Source organism: Triturus cristatus, chromosome 7, assembly GCF_964204655.1.
Source record: "Triturus cristatus chromosome 7, aTriCri1.1, whole genome shotgun sequence".
NCBI lineage: Eukaryota > Metazoa > Chordata > Amphibia > Caudata > Salamandridae > Triturus > Triturus cristatus.
This window is the reverse complement of record NC_140590.1, coordinates 1,422,321,337-1,422,342,348: the sequence shown is the minus strand read 5'-3', so window position 1 is coordinate 1,422,342,348 and position 21,012 is coordinate 1,422,321,337. Positions and strand designations below refer to the sequence as shown.

Genomic DNA, 21,012 nt, shown 5'->3' with positions numbered 1-21,012 from the left:
CCTTAAAACTGAATTCCTCCTCATTTCACCCACTAGGCAAACCCCCACTGTAGTGAACTTCCTCACTGCTCTCAACTGCACACCACACATCATTGACTCCACTAAATCATTGGGTGTTGTTCTAGATAAGAATTTAAACATGCAAAACCACATTAGAGAATCGACCAAAGGAGCGAACTACCATCCAAGTATCCCAAGAAAACTCAAATCTTACCTCCCACAAGGTGACTTCAAATCGGCAGTGCAAGCACTTGTAATTTCAAGACTCGAATACGGCAGTGCCACTCTATGCGGTCTCCCTAAACTCAGCCTAGCCCCACTCAGAGCATCTCTGAATGCTGTGACTAGACTAGTCACTGGCTCCAAGAAATCCAACCACATCTCGCCGGACCTGAAATCACTCACCTGGCTCCCATTCGGGACAAGGATACAATTGAAAATTGTGTGTATGACCCATAGAGCACTAGACTTCAAGACCCCTCTATACCTGAAAAATAAGCTCGAACTATCTGGTAGTGCTCGGACCTCAAGGAGCACCAGCACTCTGCTCCTTAAACCAAAGAAATTTAAAAAACTGAAAACCAATAACACACTTTCTCCGGCACTGCCCCGAGAATCTGGAACTTCCTACCTGTTGAAACAAGTCTGATTCCATCAACTTTTGCCTTCAAAAGGGAAGTGAAGGCTCTACTGATGAACAATTCACTAAACTAGTAGCCTCTCTCCATCACCGCCCTACCTGTTCTAGCGTCATGTGTTACCAACTGGCCTCTGATACGGCGCTGTAGCGCCCGCTACTGTGTTATTGCCGTTCCCAATGTAACTTGTCGTAACTGCTAACTGGCCTCTGTCATGGCCAACTTTCGCCTGTACTCATGTAACTGTTGCTCCTGTTGTATATTGCCTTAATTGCCCTAATTTCCTCCCGCCGCTTTCGACCTGTATCCTCTTCAACCCTCATGTAAAGCGCTCTGATATCCGCTGGGGTCATGTTCGGACTATACAAAACTTTTTAATAAATAAATGTTAATAAAGGATATACACGTTTGTATATAGTACCCAACGCCCCACTATCAAATCCCACCTCTGGCATTTCTTCCCATTTTAAAGTAACAGCTGCTACGAATACTCAAAGCAAAGGTACACAATTTGTGACCTCTGAAAGAGACACGGAAAAGTTGGCCATACTAGGATTTGAGCTTGTGACCTGTAGTTCACTTGATGGCGGCAGAGAGCATTCAACTAAACCATGTCTGTACTATATTCAGTCTGAGACAGCACTGAATTGACCAAAATGTTTCAAAAAGTAGCACTGGCAAAGACAATAGGTTTGGGTGTAATGTGCTAACACAACATTACCACATTAAAGCAAAAACACAGGAGGAAGACAGCAGCAGCAATCAAAGATGTGGTTCGCTTTAAAGTAGCAGCTCATGCAGTTCAATGCAAGAACTGGAGACGAAAGTATACACCCAGTGAACAGAATTACGTGGGATATGAACATTTCACTGGACTAAGACAAGACGTGACTGACAAAGTCTCAGGCTAACAGCTTACAGACATTGGTTGAAGACAGCCAGCAGCTGAGAGGGGTAGCCAAAAAGCCAGCTCTTCGTATATGGTCAACAACAGGTCAGTTTGAAAGCCGAGCTATCAAACCCAGACATAAAAAGTGCATCGGTGTAGTATTATCAGCAGCAGAATGGAGGTTGTTCCTTAGGTTTTCATTATTTTTTTGTGTGTTTTTTTTAAAGATTTTAAAATTCTTTTAATAAAAACACTGCCATTTAAAACCAAAAAACTAAGGAAATTCATCAGTTAAACGCAACTGACCATCCAAGTTAAATGTATGAACTTTAGATTCCTCAAATGCAAAAAACAGGTGATCAGTTCTGTACTAAGCCAGAGCAGCACATTATGATATGGCCCATGGAGCAGTACTGTACATGTTCAAGTGCATTTAATTTTACAGATGTCCTACTTACAGGACCACATTTAATGATAAAATTTACCACTTGGGTCTTACAAACTGCCCGGAAAATTCTGGACCATTCACAAACCCTTATTTGTGCAGAAATTAGGAGTTTTGTGGATTTTATTACACACCCTGGCAAGCTTCTGCAGGTCATACCTACTGATTTTTATCAGATAAAATACTCGGTAAATCATAGGACATGCATAAAGCCAAACTAAAATACGCATGTTGGTCCCCATTTTTGTGACCTGAACTCAGAATAGGTGCTAATTATCACACCTCATGAATTCCGCACACCACAGTGTCGACTTCTATTGGATGTGCCAATGTTTTCATTGTTGAAGCAATCCTACACATCATATGACAAGTGGTAAAGTAGCAATGTTTTATCCACTTATGATTATAGGAGTAGTAGCCATGAAACAGTCCAGGAACTTGAACAGAAATTCCCTGGAAGACGAAAAAGAGTTCTGATTTACGGATATTATCCATAGCGGGTTTAGTTTCATTGACTGCAAAGATAAATTGACTATATGCATCTTCCAGTAACAGCAATTCTTGCCACTGGGATATATGTTCTCTTAAGTTCTATATATCAAAGAACATCATTATCACATTTCGGAATGTGCGCTTCAATAATTCCAAGATCCTTCTTTGCAGCTGATAAACTTCACAAGAACGTCTCCAATTTCGAAAATAAATGGCAGAAACAAGACAAAAATACAGGATAATTTAAGCATTAATATTTGCATTACACATTTCAGAAACAGAATTGCTTCTGTCACAGGTCTTTGGTCATGGAGACTAGACCTGGCCCTTTTTGCAGAGTCTCCCCAAGAAATGTGCCTTCTGTTGCTGAATCCATGTTTGTTGCCATTAGAACTCTGCACTTTACAACTGCTATCCAGTGCTAAATAGCTTGTGCTCTATTCCTAAAACATGGTACAACTGGCTTACACCCAATTGGCACATTTAGTTTACTTACAGGTTCCTAATAAATGGCACTATATTTACCCAAGGACTGTAAATTAAATCCTACTAGTGGGCCTGCACCAAACTCTGCCCCTTCCACTAAAGTAGCCTTTTAAAACATGTCTCAGCCACTGCAGCCTGTAGTGTAGTTGTAAACTGCCATTTCAACCTGGAAACAAACCTTTTGCCAGGCCTTACACTCTCTTTTTAATAAATATGCAGCACTCCTAAGTTAGGCCGTAAAAGCTCATAGTGTAGAGTGCCTTGAATTTTTTTTTTTTAGTAGGGTATGTGGGTTTAAGTTTTACATGTCATGGTTGTGAAAAACTCCTAAACTCATTTTTTATTACTGTGAGGCCAATCTCTGCTATTTAATAACATGGGTTTACGTTATTACATTTAATAAGTGATAACTTTTGATTGAGAGCAGATAGTGATATCCTGTTTAGACTTAAACTGATTGAAATTTAAAATCTTCTTTGATAAAGTCAGATTTTAAAAACACAATCCTGAAAATTTTACTTGCAGAAAGTTGACATTTTCTTGTCCTTAACATTTGTGCCTTCTGCCAGTATCCTAGGTCACACAACTGAATTGTGTAATCCTTCCAGACAGTAACACAAAAGGGGCTAACATGTGGCCAGGATGGTTGGTGGCAGAGCTGTAACCAGCCCCACTTGAATTTCAATGGGCTTTGCCTCGTGCATACACAAAACAAGTGGATACTAGTCTGGTCACCCCAGGCTTATTGGAGCCTTAACATGGGAAGTATGGAACTTCCCAGAACCAGATATGCCTGTGTGCGCAAGAAGGGGGGGGGGGGGGGGTATAGGGAATCCCCCCTCTTAAGCGTGGCAGGAGGTATATATATTGGACCTCCAAAGACTCATTAGTACACTCTTGGACCCCCCAGAGGATTGCCCCGCTCTCCAAGGAGACTGGACCTCCTACCTTCATCCCAGGCCACCTGAGTGACTCCAAGGGTCAGTTGTATTGACTGTCTAAGCTACAGAGACACAACAAGTTAAAGAGAACTCTGAGCAACTGTACAGCTGACCTGCTGCACTGGACCTGTCGGAATCCTGCAGGCCTCTGCTGGAGGGAGTTCTAATCCACAAGAGGTGCTCCCCAAAGTCCTGGACCCTTGGCTGGCACCAGTTGAGCTTATCCTGCAAAGAAAGGTGAAACCCTGAAACTGTGTGCTCTTGGAGACTGCGAAGGGACCCGTTTGCACAGAGACTGCCGTCCACGAAGGCCGCCAATGCGCAGCTCCGCGGAACCTGACTATTTACGCTACAGCGACGCCTCAGCAATGCGAGATCTGCAGTTCACGCTACAGCATCAACAGCAGCGAAGACAGTCAACAAAAACCTCCAGCAACAACCAAAACGTGATGCCGGGCCAGCTCTTCACGATACAGCGACGACCATCCACAGCGCTCTCCCGGTTCCTCACCAAGTCTTCCACTGTGAAGGGAACTCTTCGCACTGGTCCTTAAGATGCTAACTTTTCCCGCTGGATTAATCTGGTCCTTGCATTTGGCCCGGGGTCCATCACTGTCGGTCTTAGCTTGTGACTTTTCCTCGGTCAGTGCAACCAGATGCAAGTAACACTGTGCTTTTAGACCCTATATTTACTTTTACAAAATGTAATTGAATATATGTCATGTTCTCCTGATTGGATTTTTGTCATTCTGGAAACATTTTAATTATTAAAACCCATTCCATTTGTCTAAATTTGTAACAGATTTAGCTTTTACTTTATTACCGTTTGTGAGCTGCATAAATACTTTGTGCCAAGCTACCCGAGGGTTAAGAACAGGTTAAATTAGTGACTTTTATGGTTCACCTGACCAGGATTGTGGCTGTTGGCCGAACGGGGTTCCAAACCCTCAACCAATAACCCAATTTGATACAGTGGATAGCAAACATGTTTCTGGAAGATGACGACTATGACTTTGCATCATACAAGGTGAACTTACTGTTTTAATTCAAAAGTCAGTCAGATTGGTACGCCTTAGAAGTTAAGGCCTGTGGACTTAGTACACAGAGCGTCTGATGGACTTTTAGCTCTGAGAAGAAACACTATTCTTGCTGCACGCTCATTTAACTTGCGGTCCAGAAGTCAGGACAGCCTTTCCTCCATGGCGGAGGTCGTTTTAGGGTATGGGGTCTCATCCCTACTTTTGGATGGCTGAGGTACTGTGGGACTAGCGATCTTGGAGAGAGTCCTGGCGATCTCGGACGGAGTCCTCCTTCCTGGAGGTGGGAGGTTTTCAATGGGAATCACTGCTTGCTGCCTGCCTCAGTCGTGATGTTCTTTTCTGCGGCTTTGTCTTTGCCTAGCACTGGACCACAAAAAAAATACTCTGGCTCCCCCTCATGTATGCTTCCTGTCGATGAAGATGGTGGCCATCTTTACCATTATTGATGTCTTCTGTGTTATTCGGCTCGGCGAGTGAAACCGTCCCGCTGCGGTGCTGTGCCTCCTACACAAACCCTCCTGTGGGTTTTTTTTTCTTCTTTTTTTCTTACACCTAATCCATTTTGGTCTGCCTTTGCTTCTGATCCGGTGGTGATGGACTGGCCCCAGGCATGCCCTGCTTGTACAGGTCTGCTGGACTTGAACTTATTTCCACCGCATACTGCCTGGTTCCCAATCCCCTGCTCCTTTCGCCGTTTGCCTGTGTTTATACCTTGCTCCGCTTAACCCCTCTAATGTTGGACAATGATGTGTATATCTTCTCTTATGTAAACTGTGTTGCACGTTCTCAACCTATGTAAAGCGCGCTGATACCTCCGGGTCTAACCAGCGATATATAAATCTCCCAAAATAAATAAAATAACTTATCTTGGCTCAGGATGTTATTTCATAGTTTGAAAATAATGTTGGGGCAAGGAAGAATGATTGACTACCAGGGAAGAGGACGTTAGCATAAATATTCTTTGCATCAACCATCTGTCCACGGTCTTTGACACCATCTCCCCTACCCTACTCAGTGCACAACTACAGGCTCTGGGTATAGGAGATATGGCTCTGAAACTTCTTACTTCTTTTCCCACGGATAGATCCCAGATGGTGATCGTAAATTAATTTAAAAATCTGACCCTTTCTCCTTGCCATGTGGGGTACCTTAGGGATCTTCACTGAGCCCTAAGCTGTTCAACATACAGGTCTTCCTCCTGGGCCAAACTTATTCGCACTTTTGAGCTACAGGCCACACCGTATGCCGAAGACATACAGATTGTTTTAGGTCGACGTTCTGTTTTTTTGTTTTTTTTTACTGACTGTACCCATGCTTACCGATCAGTTACTAATTTCGGGATTTTCAAAAAGCCCATTCGATATTAGGGCTTTCATTTTCCCTTTTAACAATTTGCAGAAATTGTTTTTTTGGAAAAGGGGTGCTGTTACAACATTTAAAATTACTGCATCCATCTAAAGAATTGGTTTAAAGGCAAGGTGATACCCAAAAGATGCGTAGCTTTTTAGAATAGAGTGGCAACACTTGGAACACAAGGTATGCAATTTCATCACTGACCAGCAGCAAAGTATGGAATACTCGTTACACAAAAACATTGTATTGTAATTGCATTTATATAGCGCTTACCCCTGACGAGGCGTTGGCGAGTAGCACTTCGGAACCCATAAAGGATTAGTGATGAATTAGTATAGTGAAAATATGAAAGTAATTTGAGCGGTGGATATGTTAGTCAGTTATTTGGACTGAGAAAGATAGTGGAGGGATCGAAGAGGAAAAAAGTTTTGCATTTATATAGCGCTTCCTACCCTTGATGGGGTGTTGAATCGCTTTTTCAGCGAGTAGCATGCCACTTCGCAAGCGTCCGATAACATTGCTGTGGCATTATTTAATGAACTGTTACGTATGAACATACAATATTACCTGTCTTACGACTTGATCTATGAAGTGCCACCTGAGACCGGTCCGTTCCCCTGTTCCTTTTCAATAGAGGTTGTAGATGTATATATTCAAACGCAAGCATCAGGCAAAAAATATGAAAGCACGATACTCTTTTTTTTTTTAAACCATTAACGCAAAATACACTCTTTTTTCCCCCAATATCCTCTAAATTCTTTAGCTAACATGTGCGACAAAGCAGGCAACATTACTAAATCTGTATGTTCAGCACTTAATACCCACTGCACCCTTGTGGTACAAAAAGAGTGTTACAACCTTCTTAAGGACGTCATGATTTCCCATCACAGCACCCAAGCTGAGCAAGGTTTACTGAACCCTGACAGATTCCCGTTTTCATTCTAACAGTCCTTCTCCTGAAACAGGTCTAAAATTACACACATTTCCATATAAACAAAGAAAATGTAAACATCGACGAAATATGAAAAAAAAAAAAAGGCATCCTAGGTTGAAGCCATACGGTGAATTTAATATTCAGATAATGTAAATGATGCTTCTTAGTCAAAGTAACCATGAACTAAAAGGCACCAAAGTTGAACTGCGTAAAAACAAGCCACAAGGAAGACGAGTTCGACGATTACTCGTGCAGAAGGTCAGAAACAAACATGTACGTAGTTGTGCATTATTGCTTTGGTCACTAAAGAAATTTGAGCCGAGCATCGAAAAGTTAGGAAGACACTTTAAACAATAAAAGCATTCATCGAATGGCTGAACACAGGACAAATGTATATACCAAGAGTTGCATATGTGCAAAAACAAACAAGTTCCAACAAGCGTTCATAATTTAATTGAAGAATCTCTTTGTCTAAACCGACTATCAACTACGCTGGCTACCACACACAGGTAAAGAGACGTGTTAATCAGTTACTTAGGGTTTTAGATAGAGATACAAATTTGGGCTCAGTAGACAGTCAGTCCAAAAAATACAAGACAACCAATGTGCAAGACAAGCAATGGGACGAGCCATGGCGTACACTGAGCAGGGCACTGAAAGCGAGATCAGAGCAGTTGGGAGATGCATTACAAACAAGAGGAAGAAAGCATAATCGGATTAACTGTGGCATTAGCACATTTTTTGTTTTTATATACAGGAACTATAAAGAGAGGAAGGCAGCAGAAAGTAAAACGGCTGGTGGTAAGGAAACTTCCACAATGGAATATTCAGAAATTTTAAAATATCTGGAAGGAGAAAAAGCAAAGCTGCTCACTGAAGAAACTAGGATATTTAAAAATGCAGGGGCTACCTACCAAAAGAATGTTTGGGACTCGCATTAAAATTGCCAGTGCTTATTTTAGCAAGGCCCTTCCTAGGAAACAGGTAATTAATTGATTTAATAACTAGATGGGTTTTCCAAATATATATATATAAATATAGAAAGAGAAAAGGGGAACACAGGCTAAAAACAAGCGTTAAGATATTTGCCAGTCACGAATACGTGGAAAAAGGGTATGACATGGCTGTGTGTGATGAAAATGATGGGTGCTGACAGTCAAGGTGCCACAGTGGATCATATGTTCACGCGTACAAAGCAGAAGTCAGCCCTTTTACATCAACAATGGTTTGTTTACTCGGAGAAAAAAGCAGGTGTGGGTCATTAAGAACTGGGAACCTAGTCTTCATGAATTCTAGTAGGGTACATCGAGATAGCAAGCTAGAAAGTCAAGAGAGTTGGGTCCAAGTAGAAGACCATGAAGAGTAGCACATGGCCATGGCAGCTTTGCGCCTCTAAAAGGGATCGTTTTAGCTGTGTGTATTAAGAAAAATAGTGAAATCGTATTAATGGAGACTGGGTAGTCATTTAAAATCTGCTGTGAGGGGGCTGCACCTTAGGTCGTGAGATCCGTATCTTTAAATTAAATATGGTAAACCTACTTTCTCTATGTAGAATGTTTCGACTCCGACAGGTTTTCGCCACAGAGCTCTACAAATTAAAAAGCCCATTTCACCTACAAATATGGGTAGAATACGGTCATTACTTATATGTAAAACTAAGACAAAACCGCAAAAGTAGTTCCAATGTTCCTTCTACCCATTAAGTTATTACTTTAATATGCGGGTGAGAAAAATATTTATTTTGGGATATACAGCTCTAAGATACGCAAGGAGTTCACTGATAGATCTTTTTGTGTAAGGGTTAACTGTCAGAAATAATGATTGAAGGAGTATGTGGAGACTGGCAGGGACCTAACAGGGGAGAAAAAAAGTCGTACAGTCACCAGGTTGTACGAGCAACAAGACCGTCAAAACCTTTTTAGCACAGTCATTAATGGCCAGACTAAAGGCACCTTGAAGTGCTTTGAAGATGCCACCGGAGAGCAAAACGCATGTCAAGTAAATCATATCACACATATAGGAGCTTAAAGAATTTGTATGTAACCAATGTAGGAACAAACATGAGAAAGGTATAGAGCAAGTTAACGTGCAAAGGCATGGGTAAAATACCAGCAGATAAACAAGGGGTGTGCAGGTGGATATACCTGGGGGCAGTTTTATATGCAACTTAAGCACATCTAACAACTGAAAAAGATGATCAGCAGTAGCTGGCAGAGAGGAGATGTGGATAGACTGGCCTCCAAGAACCAAGCTAACTCGGAAAAAGTACAGCCACTACAGAAAGAAGGGCGGTTTAATTAGAGGGAGATCTCGAGAGGGCGGGTTTCTGAGCGTTTCAAACTGCTACAAATGAATAGTGATCTAAAACAAATGGGTGCTGCCGCATAGTCCTGCAGCCTTCATTTCTAACCATGCACATTGTCAGTCAATATAGTTGTAGGCTTATGATCTAAAACTGAAAAAAAAAAAAACAATCATGCAACAGACAAGAGGTGTGGGCGATGCCAAATGCAAGTAGTCTCGGGGGTAATTCGTTCACAACTCCAAGTTGCAACCAGGAGGAGGAGGAATCGTTACAGTTTCCAACTGTGCTCGGACTTACATTTTTGATCAAACAGCTTAATGCTCCACCTATTACAAGATGCTGTCTCCAATACCACTAGTGGTAGCAACTTAAGTTAATTAAAAACGTAAATAACTCTGTACAATAAACTGTATATTGTATAAAAAAAAGTATTTCAGGCGATGGGCTTTTGCAGCAGAGGATTATGAAAGTAGAAGATCCTCCACACGTGTGTGGTAAAAACGAAGATATTCCAGCCGCAAGTTTATTCGAACATAGCAGGCTAGTGAAACGAAGACTTTCCGAATGCTCTGTGAAACTGCGAATCCTAAATTAACTCCAAGTTGCGTTTACAGCTCTTCCAATGTCTTGGCGGCATGTTGACTCGACATTGACAATTCTGTGCATTAACACTAAAGTGTTCAGTCCCAGGTTAAACTGCCCAGACAAAAACATACTACTAAACAATAACGAGAAACTCCCAAGATTGTTTAGAGAAAACAAACAAACAAAACATATTTTAGTTGGACAAGAGCCTAACGTTCCGTTCCGCCTGCGAGACAAAAATATTTTTTTCCATGAAGCATTATTGTCACTACCTTGATGAAATGTACTACTAATACAAGAGTGGATCTTTTCTGTTGACAGTCGTTAGAGCAATAACAGACATCTATGAAATATGAAGTTAAAGGTGAGCACAAATGATTTTATGAGAACCAACTTAAGGGCACAAGAAAAAGACAACCCCTTGCTTTCAAGAAACAAGAGCAATGTGGCGGTGATCCCTCAAACTACTTTATTTGCTCACCACGAGATGCACTAAAAAGTTTAATGGCACAACCCATATAGAAAGCCTGCGCACTCTAAATTGAGGAAAAACAAAAACACACAAACCTTCAAATCTAAACAATAACAGTCTGATCTTGCTACAGCAACAACCTCCACGTGTCAGCCGAATTATTAAAATAACCCAGTAAAGGAAATTTGAGCATTACACTTTATTTGCATATCACCTGCTAGTTCTGCACTACAAACGATCTTCAATAAAGACAGTGCAGCAGCAAAATCAAGTTTGCACTCAGAGCAGTAGCATCCAATCAAATCCTTCCCCTAGAGGAGTGCGCCTGAAATGTTGATCAATAAACACGTGCTGGACTTCAGCTGTCAAAAGATGGACTTCAGCTGTCAAAAACGTCACTTTATATGTAACGGTGTAGTTAAATCGGAGTACCAAAAAGGAACTTATGGGCCAATCTTCATAGAGAGTATAGACAACATGCAACGAGTACTCGGGTCTCAGTGCAGAGGTTTGATGAGTTCAGGCTTAAGTGATGTTTGAAGTATGGTGCAGCTCCAGGTGCATGCGAGAGCAGCAAAGCAGAGCCCGTCGAGATCCCAGGCCGGTAGATGGTCACATGGTCGTTTGCAGGCTTCATTGTGCAGCAGACGAGCTGGGCTCGGCCTGCACAGACCCTGTAGGAAACGGTGTGTGCTTGGCAGCAGCCAGTCCCAGAGCGCGCCCCCTACAGGTCCATGCGCGGAGCTGCACCGCGTTTGCAGACTGCAACGCAAAAAACAGGAGGGGGCGGTGGCGGGTTCTATAACAGGCCCAGAATCCCACAATCACCGGAGAAATAAATATATCAAAGATCCATACCGGCATCCTCCTGCACCCATTGGAGAAGTGGGGCCTTGGAAGAGATGAGCTACACCTTATATGAGATGAGCAAGGAAGTATAGGTGGTGCAAGTCGTTTTAAAATGAGTAGTGGGAATCCGTTCTACCAGCTATGTCGCTTTTTCCAACGCAGCGACTGTCTACCCATCGATCTGTGCACCCAGCCGGCATCAGGGCTTGTGCACCAAAAAAGAGACGCAGTGCACAGCATCACCAGCAGAGAGCTGTACACAGGGGGGTACGAAGAATCATTGACAGAGGTGGGCCACTGTGCCACAACACCTTGCGTTACTATGCAGTATTGAGGGCTTCATCCCTCTATTCCTAAACACCGCACGAAAAGGGGGCTGAGCCCCTCGTTGACAGCTGCCCTCGCTTTACTGCACTCTGACCCTACAGCTGCTTGGCTCAGCATCCTATCGGCGGTAGAATAGAACTAGGCACCTCTGCATCTTGTGTCACTACCACCACTCTCAAAAGCAAGGCCTGAGTACACTTTTCAAGCCCTCGGACCACCCCATCAACAGTTCCTGCAGCATCCAACCCCGCGTTCCCAAGCATAAAGGTAACAGGAAGAGACCCCACCCCCTGGGGCAGTCGTGATGAGCGGTAGCAGCAGACTGTCAGACACAACCCCTTCCTTCACACACCCTGACCCAAGTGGGCCTGGCGCCTACCTGCGGATGCCGGTGTTGCTCGGCGGCTGCTGCAGGGCGGGGGCCAGCGCTCCTGTGGCTGTGTCAAGGCTGCTGTTTCCAAGGCTCCTGGGGGTTCCCAGGCACCGGCGGTGGCTTTGGCCGGTCGCTGCCACCAGGAGGGAGGACGCACAATGGCCTCTACTTCTCTGGCTGCCGCTCGGCTCCACCGGAGCTGCCGCCGCTGGCCGGCAGGGGGAGGCGCGGACAGCCCGGGGCTCCAGCACACGCGGGAGCGCCGGGGCTCGGGCGGCGCCGCTCCAGGGATGGATGTGGGGGATGGGGGTGGGAGGGAGAACAGTCACCGGAGCGAGGCTGCAGGGGGGGGCGCGGGCTCAGCTCAAAGCGATCCCAGAACAGACAATACCCACGGTCCCCAACCTGCCCCGGCCAAAATGGCGTCCGAGAGAAAGCGGAAGTGACGTGAGCCCCTCATTAGCATAGAGGGACTCATTGTCGGTGCCGGGGAGCCGGGCTGAAGGAAGCCCGGTGGCGGACCGGCTGGTCGGATGTCCTCCAGATCCCTCTTGGTTGGCTGGGTCCTCGGAGCCTCCAAGTATGCTTGCGGGTAGCTCCTGGAGATTTGGGATGGTTTCAAGATGACGACTCCCCCGCATCCAGCTTGTACTGCGCCCTGTGACCGCTAGGAGGCGCCGCAGAGCACTGGCGGGCTGGGTTCTGTGGCGCAGCAGCTGCTGGCGCCTTCCCCGGCCGCCAGGCGGACGTATACAGAGCTCCTGCACCGTGCCGCCGTCTCCGTCATGCGGTTCGTGCAGAATCAGTGCGCTGGGCCCTACACACGGGGCCGGGACTACTTGTGTCTGAGGGTGTGTCACGTGGGGTGCTGCAGTAGCCATGTGTTAGGCCTGCTGCAGGCAGTACTGAGCAGGCCTTAGCCAGCTGCACTGCAGAGCTTCCCAGTGACTGGCAGTAGGGCTTAGCATCATCAAGTGATGGCCAGCCCATATCAGCATCTTCCAGTGAGTGGCAGCATACTTGAGCATCAGTCAGTGATGACCGCACTGTTCAGCATCCTTCAATGATATTGTTCGACACTTAACCATTCTCCACTGATGGGGGACAGTGCTGATAATAATCTTACAGTGACTGGCGGCACTACTGACCAACCTCTTGTGGTGAGAAGCACTGCTGAGCATCTTCCACCAATGGGTATTTCGGCTCAGCATCGTTAATTGATTGGCAGCAGTGGTGGACAACTTCCAGTGATTGGCAATAATGCTGAGCATCTTCCAGCGATTGGCAATAGTGCTAAGCGTTGTCCAGTGACTACCTACTGCGCTCAGCATACTCAATTGTTAAGAAGGTGTTGCTCAACCTCTTTGGCAGCAGTGTTCAGCATACTCCAGCGAAGGTCAGCATTAAATATCTTCAAGTGATGGTTAGCACGGTTCATCATTCATGTACAACACTGTTCAACATCATTCAGTGATGGGTAGAACTACTGAGCTTCATCCAGTGATGGTAGGACTATTCAGCATCCTTCCGCGATGGACAACACTGCTCAATACCCTACAACCATTAGGAGCACTGCTAAGCACCTTCCAATGATGGGCAGAACTGCACAGCTTCCCCTTGTGTTGGCCAGCACTGTTCAGCATCATTCCGTGTTTTCTAGCGCTGCTCAGCATCCTACAGTGAATATCAGCACTGCTCAGCATCCTTCAGTGATAATCAGCAGCACTGACCATTACTTAGCATCCCCTAAAGATGGACAGCATTGCTCAGCATCCTGCGGTGTTGGGTGGCCCTCTTCCGCATGCTCCGGTGATCTGAAATATTCTCCAGCGATGGGCAGCATGATTAAGCATCCTTTAATGATGAGCAACACTACTGAGCATCCTCTCGAGATGGGTAGTATTGCCCAGCATCTCCCCAGTTGTGGGCAGTACTGCTCAGCATCCCCTTGTTATGGGTACCACTGCTGAACATGTTCCAATAATGTTTAGTTCCCTAGAACATCCCACCATTATGTATATCACTACTCTCCATCTAAGAAGCACTGCTTAGCATAATCCAGTGTTGTTTAGCACTGCTTCCAGTAATGGGCAGCCCTCAAGTGAATGGCAAACATGCACTGCACCCTTCGGATATGGACAGAACTAGCGAGCACACTCTAGTGATGGCTGGCACTATTGAGTACCGTACAGAGATTGGCACTACCGCTGAACATCATTCAACGATTGTAGCACTGCTAACCATCCGTCAGTGACCTGAAGCACTGCAGCGCCTCCTCCAGTGATGAGCTGCTCTGGTAATTATCCTCTATGATGGGCAGTGCTGCTGGACATTGTATCATTGAGGAGCAGCTGATTCAGAGCAAAACTACTTGTCCGTGTCCAGCGATGCTGAGTGCTGCTGAACATCCTTCAGTGATGAGAAGCACTAAGGAGGGGCATCTAGTGAGGCAATGCAGTTGATGGCCTTGCGTGATGTGCAGCACTGCTCAGCATTCTCCCATGAGAGTAGTATAGGAAGGTAGGATTTGACTGCATAGTTACCCCCACTTTTTGCATGGTGTTTTGCTGGTATTTGACTAGTATGACTGAGATCCTGCTAATCAGGACCCCAGTCTATCTGCTTTCTCCCTAAAATATTATGTATGTACTGTAGTACACTCCAGATTGGATACTGGGTTACCCTTATAAGTCCCTAGTATATGGTACCCATGTACCCAGGGCATAGGTACCCCAGAGGCCTCCCATGGACTGAAGCATGTATTATGCCACCCATGAGAGGCCATGTAAAATGGAACTGGAACTACAGGCTTGCCATTGCAGCCTGTGCAAGCTGGTGCTTGCACCACTTACTTTAGATATAGGTTCACTATATCTATAGGTCACTACACTTAAAACCTAGGTCACCCCTATAGCAGGCCTTAACAATCCTGAAGGCAGGGTGCTGGGTTTTACGTGAGAGGGTGCCCCTGCATGAGCAGAGCCCTTTTGCAGCCTTCGTAGACCATTCTCCTGGGTTGTCTGTGACTCAGTCAGACATAGGTAGAGGGTTATTATAACCTTGCGGTAAATGCTATCTCGAAAACGGCTGAAACAAAACATGTCATGTTTGGTATCAAACACTTTGGAGGGTTCACTGGTCTTTCCGGTGCCAGCCTTCTCGACCCAGACAGCACAAAATGGATGCTGCCGACCAGAGACACATTTCTGCCCTCCTGCTGCTGAGCCAAGCTCGAGTAGAAGGCAGCAGCACAATAGGAATCCTGTCAGAGAGGTGTGACCACCTCTCAGACAGGATTTAGTGTATTGTGGCTGGGTGGGTGCACTTCCAAAGTTCCTGAAAGTCTGCACCTGGGGCACATTTGGTGTCCCTGTGCTTAGTCCAGCTCAAACCAGTCCTGGGAGCTGTTGGCTCCTGCTCTGGCGCAAAACTGGACAAAGGACATGGAAGTAACCTCCCCTCTGTCCTGACCCTTCCCTAGGAGGGATCCCTGAATCTGTCCAATCCTCTCCCGTGGGTACATAAGGGCTTACCTGGCTGTAGGACTTTAGATTTTACATGGACAAGATTCTGAAACAAGAAACTACTGACCGTCAACTGTTTGGACACTCTGGACTTCGACTGGCCCCGACTTTGTCTCCCTCTCCATCCAAAGTATCGTCTGTGCCCTTGCACCATACAGGCTCCATGCAGGACCTATGGAGCACATAGCACAACTGAAGAATCTCCCTTGGGGTGAAGGAGTCACTCCCCTGCATTCGTAGGCACCATAACGTAACTGACCGGTCTGCTGATCCTGAGATCCTGCAGAATCCAAAGCCTCCAGCAACACAGGAGGAGGGTTCCAAAGTTCCTTGAGTTCGAGCTGCCCTCTCACCGAGTTTGAGGCCAGTATCCCTCGTGGGGACCACATAACCCAAACCCCTGTGCACAGCGTACTTTTGCAAGTGCATATGCTTGTTGGTGATTCCCGAGCTTGTGCATTGGACTCCGTGTAGTTCTGACCCCAAGCAGTATTTCCACCAAAGAACTGCGGCCTCCTCGCATTGTGTACTGCGTGGGATGGTACTTTGTGATCTAGCTCAACGTCCCCTCGCGACTCCTGGTCATTCGAGCTGTGGGACCTCTTGAGGGTCAGCTTGATTTCTATTGGGCTTCCCTTATTGCTCCAGACGTGCCCTTACTCCCCATTGCTTGGTGAGTCCCCTGGACCTTGCTGGTCCACACCGTAACCTACTTGCCCTTCCTCCATGGGTTGCTGTTGCCAAGGCTTGTTGGTGCTCTAGCCAGACACTGACCACTCAGCACTCAACATCCTTCGCGGGACAGCTCGCATACGGCTCCTGGTCGTCCTCTGTTTCCTGGACCTCGTGGCTGCAGAGTCAAGCATCCTTTCTTCGCACCTGAAGCACCCGACATCGGTGGGCATTCGTCTAGCGAGCCCCTGGTCACCCTGAAGTGACCCAGACTCTGTCCCCTCTGCTTTCAGGTTCCTTCCATCACAAATCCATCCTTGGATTCCTACGGACACTTTCTCCCTTCCCGGCAGCAGCTCTTCTTTAAGCCCTCCATTGAAAACGACAGCGGTTTCTGACACCACTCCAGACCTATGCAGCCGGCTCCTCTGGGATAGGTAACTCGGGTACCACGGTATGCATGGGTGGGGTGGCTCTCCAACCTCTTAAGTTCCAAAGGGTTTGCTCGAAGTCCTCCTAGAAGGGTCCTTAAACTTTAAATTCGTAACCGCGACTTCTCCATAAAATTGTACAGAGCCAGCGGTCGTGTTAACACACTGCACCCGTCCTCCGTGGGGTCCCTGTCTACTCACCTTGGGTGGTTCCTTGGGGTCCCAGCGATTCTACGTGTTCTAGACACTGTCTCGACTCCAGTTGTTGTTCTTATACTACTATTTTAGTATATGGTTTGGTCCCCCCCTGGAGCCCACTGTATATGGTGCTACTTACAACTATTTCTTTGCTAAAGTATTGTTTGCTCGTGTAGAGGATACTAGAGAGTCTAATATAAATAAATAAATAAATACCAATTTTTATAACTACTGTTTGGTTCTCCTCTCATTTAGTTAATACTAAAGGTGATAGTCTGGTGAAACAAGCTGCTTTATATTCCTTCAAGATTAAGCCTGAAGGCTGCTCTCCACAGCTACCACTAGGATAGCTTTCTAAAGGTTATCTTTGACCTCATACATCATAAGGGTCATTTGGGCTGGTGCAAGGTGCCCGCTTTAATTAGTGGACATCATATACCAGGCCAACTTCTCACTTGTAGCTTTGATCAATGTCCCCACACTGGTGGACCTGCACTGGTTACCATCAACCATTGGCTGGTAGAACTCCAGAACCCTCCTCTTTCGCTAGTCAGCATTATCACACACCTTCCATCGAGTGACAACACAAATCAGCGTATCCCGGAATGGATGCTGCACAACTTCCTGTGGTGAGAAGCCCTGATGACATCTAGCAATTGACATGCCCACGGAACGCTCTTCCTTGAAGTGATGCTATACAGAGTTTTATGGAGCAATGGTTAGCACTTCACAGCATCTTCCAGCGACAGACACTAGTGCCTAGCATCTTTAAGCAATGGCACCAGCGCTGAATTTTCCACAGTGATTGGCAGCAGGGTTAAACAACCACCCTCATGCCCTAGTGCCCTACGTTTGCCCTGTGTATTTGAGGTCGCGCCCTTCTCCTGGACCCAGCCCCCTAGTTAAATAATGTAGTCTGGCGAATGCTTCGGACTGGGCAGTTCCTAAGTAGGGAAGGAAACAAGTGTAAAGGGCTATTTGTGTACATTGATGTGTTTTGGAGCATCCAGGGTTTACCAAAGATGCAAGACGTCTTCTAAGGAGTAGTACAATGTTGGAACGAACTAGATGCTAAGCTGACACAGGTACTGTGGATGTACACAAAGATCAGAGTATACTGAATTAAAAGACTCATTCCATGGCAATGGCAATCCATTATTGCTTCTGAGCCATGTGAGTTTTGTAATGTTCATATGCTACATAATAAACCCATAGAGTCCCAGTTATTTCTTTAAGTTTAATGACGATGCCAAGCACAGAAAGACAACCGGGCTTTTGCAGACTTAGAAGCAACTGCTTCTCCCAGGTAAGAACGAATGAATGAAAGCTTTATTGATTTAGACCCCTAACAGGATCAACAATTTCAAACATTATTGCTGCAATCATACCATAAAATAATTATTGTGCATATTCTTGATATTAAAATGGGTTTAAAGATGTTTTAAAAAAAGTTAAGTACATTGTAACATACATATTTATTACCTGAAAACATTATAAGATTAATTATTTCATCAGGTCATGTTAAATTCAATATAGTAAATATAAAGGAGTTAGCTATTGACAACGTAATGCAGAAACTGTTGGGCAAATATAAAGTGCATATCTTAAATCTTGGAATCCTCCGCTTCTCCCAGGTACAAATGACGCCATTACAAGTGAGATAATAACCTTCCAACTCATGACTGCCGCTTAGTGAACAACCTTTGAGGTCACTGCACTACCCCTCCTTTCCAAACAAAACACAGCCCAAATGGCCGGAGCACATTCTGCCACACTCTTTACCCCTAAAATTAAAAGCACATTATTATCTTAAATAATTCACCTAACAGTCACCTTTTCTTCTATGATGGACACAGTTTCTCGTACTCTTAACTCCACTGCCTAACACACCACCATGACTGCACTTACGATGGATAAATCCTCTTCACTGTCACTCACCTCTTCCAGCACTCACATATTCACTCATCTTCTCATACAAGGCGGCATTTAAGACTAACTACCTTTGACCAACGTCAACCACCACCACATAAACCACCCGACAATTAACTTGTGTGAGTACCACTTTCACTGTCCTACATGTTCACAACTTGATTTCATCACCTTTACCAAATCTCTCATGCTACTTTTCACATCTTTGCTTTGGTTACATTGCTCAATTAGTATACAAAACAGTGATGGTTGGAATGCTTGAATTAATCTCAGCCACTGGTAATCGCTCGGCTGCATCACAATCCATAGTTATTCTGCACACAATGCCACCTCAGTTTTGACCCAGTTATATGCAATTCAGTCTTGACCCTGCTCCAGTCGGAACAGTCCAGCCCGATCTGCCAAGTCCTCCCTGAACCAGAACACAAGCAATCCAGGACCAGTTTTGCCCTAGTGATGGGCTCATCAGGCGGGTACAGCTGATACAGGGTGATATCGCAGGATGCTTGTTTATGGCCCAGGAAGGACCTGGCCTTGTAGATCGGGCAGGACTGTTCTCGTGGAGAGCAGGGTCAAGCCTGATTTGCATATGGCTGGATCCAAACTGGAATGGCATGGTGAGCAAAAAAAACAGATGGATTTAGGACCAGATCTCTCTGACTGGGGGCGAGTGTTTGACATTATTCAGCATTTCGATCATCAATTGTTCTTTTAGCATTTGTCACCCCAAGTGGGACATGGGTCCTGTGTTTGTCACTGGATTAAGGCGATCCTGGCTGATAAAGGGTGATACCCCGAAACCGGTCCTAGGATGCATCTTTCCATTCCAGGTAGGGCCTGGCAGTTCGGGCTGGACTATTCCCATGGGGAGCAGGGTCAAGACTGATTTCCATATGGCTGGGTTCAAACTGGAATGGCGCGGTGAGCAAAAAGACAATGGATTTAGGCCCAGACCTCTCTCACTGGGGGCGAGTGTTTGACATTATTCAGCATTCCATCCATCAATTGTTCTTTTTACATTGCTGATACTGCCCAGCATCTGTTTTCTGTTTGATTTCTACCACCACCTCATATACTTCGAAGAGCCTTATGGTCTTTTTGACTTCCATCAAAAACCAAGTATTTAATGTTATTTATTACCATTTCTATAATATCAATTAGATGGCCTTGCGGCACCTTTGAAGTCTTGTTGCTCCATGGATATGGATCTAGGTCCGATTTCTCATCAATGAGTGTTGCAGTGATCTGGTTGCATTGTGTTTGTGTAGTTAAGATTGGGTGATTCAACACATTGTGTAGGAATGGTTATTTAATGTTAAAGAGACAAATGTAATGTGTCATATCAAATCAAGGATCTTTGTAGTGTACTCTGTGTAAGGGGCCAGACACCCTGTGATTTTCTGTTTATTTTGTACCGAGTGAACACTGCCTATTGCACTACCTAAGATCACCTTTCTATTGAGCATCATCCTTGGTCAAATAGGTGGTTTTTAGGTCGAGGGACCATTCGGTCTGCCGAAGGCAGAACCGGAAGTCCGGAGATTTAATGTTTCTTAGAGTGGCTATTTAGCCCGCCTCTCTTTTTGCTTCTCCTCCATTGGCTGGCTTCCTAAACGGAGGCCAGCCATTGGAGGAGAGAGCCGTCCCTCCAAATAGGCTCCGTCTTTTTCAGATTCGGGGGCGTGTTCCGTGCTGTTCTTTCCACTTTTTAGCCACGCCCTTTTTAGAACAGCAGGAACACGCCCTCGAAGCCGAAAAAGTTTTGAAGCTTCCCGTGTTTGTACATCGGAGTGTGCCAGCGCCCAGGCCAGAGGCACCAGGACACATCAGTGACTCGAGCGGCTACCGTTAACGCTTTTAAGTAAACTTGCACCAAGGTAGGCTGAGCGTTACAGTCCCCTTCCGAATGATCTAGCAGCAACTAATGTGGCGTGAACTGATAGTCGCAAGCCACCCGGGCTGTACCTTCGCAAGGGCGCGTCACCTCCTGCTCACCGACTTCAGCTACTCCCCGCCCGGTCCCAGGCTCTCTCCCTGCCCTAACCCCGTGCGGCCGCAGCAGCGACTGCTTGAACGCGTTACGGCACTGTCCACTCCCTCCACTTCTAGGTTATCTTCTCCAAACCCCA

At 45.6% G+C, this 21,012-nt stretch overlaps 1 protein-coding gene across 1 annotated transcript in view; it reads right to left on the bottom strand.

Moving 5' to 3' along the window:
* Positions 1-12,875, bottom strand: part of ADNP (activity dependent neuroprotector homeobox) — a 198,655-nt gene extending 185,780 nt beyond the window's left edge. The window contains exon 1 of the mRNA XM_085619145.1: positions 12,136-12,875. The gene's annotated coding sequence lies outside the window, so the exon portion shown is untranslated. The remainder of the gene's footprint in view (positions 1-12,135) is intronic.
* Positions 12,876-21,012: the final 8,137 nt, after the last annotated feature.